Here is a 608-nt window from a genome sequence, read left to right on the forward strand (position 1 = left end):
TGCATACTGTTGTATCTCCCCGGATATTAGGCCTTTTTGTCCAGTGATAAGCCGCTTCGAACTACAAGTTGCAGGACTGGCCAAACATGTGACTTATAGTCTGGAAAATATAATATTCAGTGTATCAGTCATGCTTAATGTGAGCATCAGATTGAAATGTTCATCAGTAGTATGTGCAACAGGCTAAGAGATTTTTAATATGTGTATCATGTTTAATATGAGCAATGAGTGAAAATTTTAATAGCGTTTTGTTCATGCAACAGTTTTAAACATTAGGTTAGGATTTTATGTCTCTTATGTGTTTAAGACACAAACAGATATTATCCAGTATATCTGTCTACTTATATACACCGTCCAAGTTTTAAAATGAATACATTCAGAATTATAATATTTTGTGATCCTTTCTGTTGTTGTTTTTTTGTGTGTGTGTTTTTTTAAGCACGTTAGCGTTTTGAAACGTGCTAAAATGAACTGACTCCTTGTTTGACCTCTCCGTGTTTTTAGAGAACAAAAGAAAGAAGAAATGTCAAATAAAGCTGACTTTAATCATATGTGCTGGCTCAATAAACTCAGGAGAAGTGAAATACTCTTTATTAACATGATGTTGT

Source organism: Nematolebias whitei, chromosome 15 (assembly GCF_014905685.2).
Source record: "Nematolebias whitei isolate Nwh7 chromosome 15, NemWhi1, whole genome shotgun sequence".
NCBI classification, from domain to species: domain Eukaryota; kingdom Metazoa; phylum Chordata; class Actinopteri; order Cyprinodontiformes; family Rivulidae; genus Nematolebias; species Nematolebias whitei.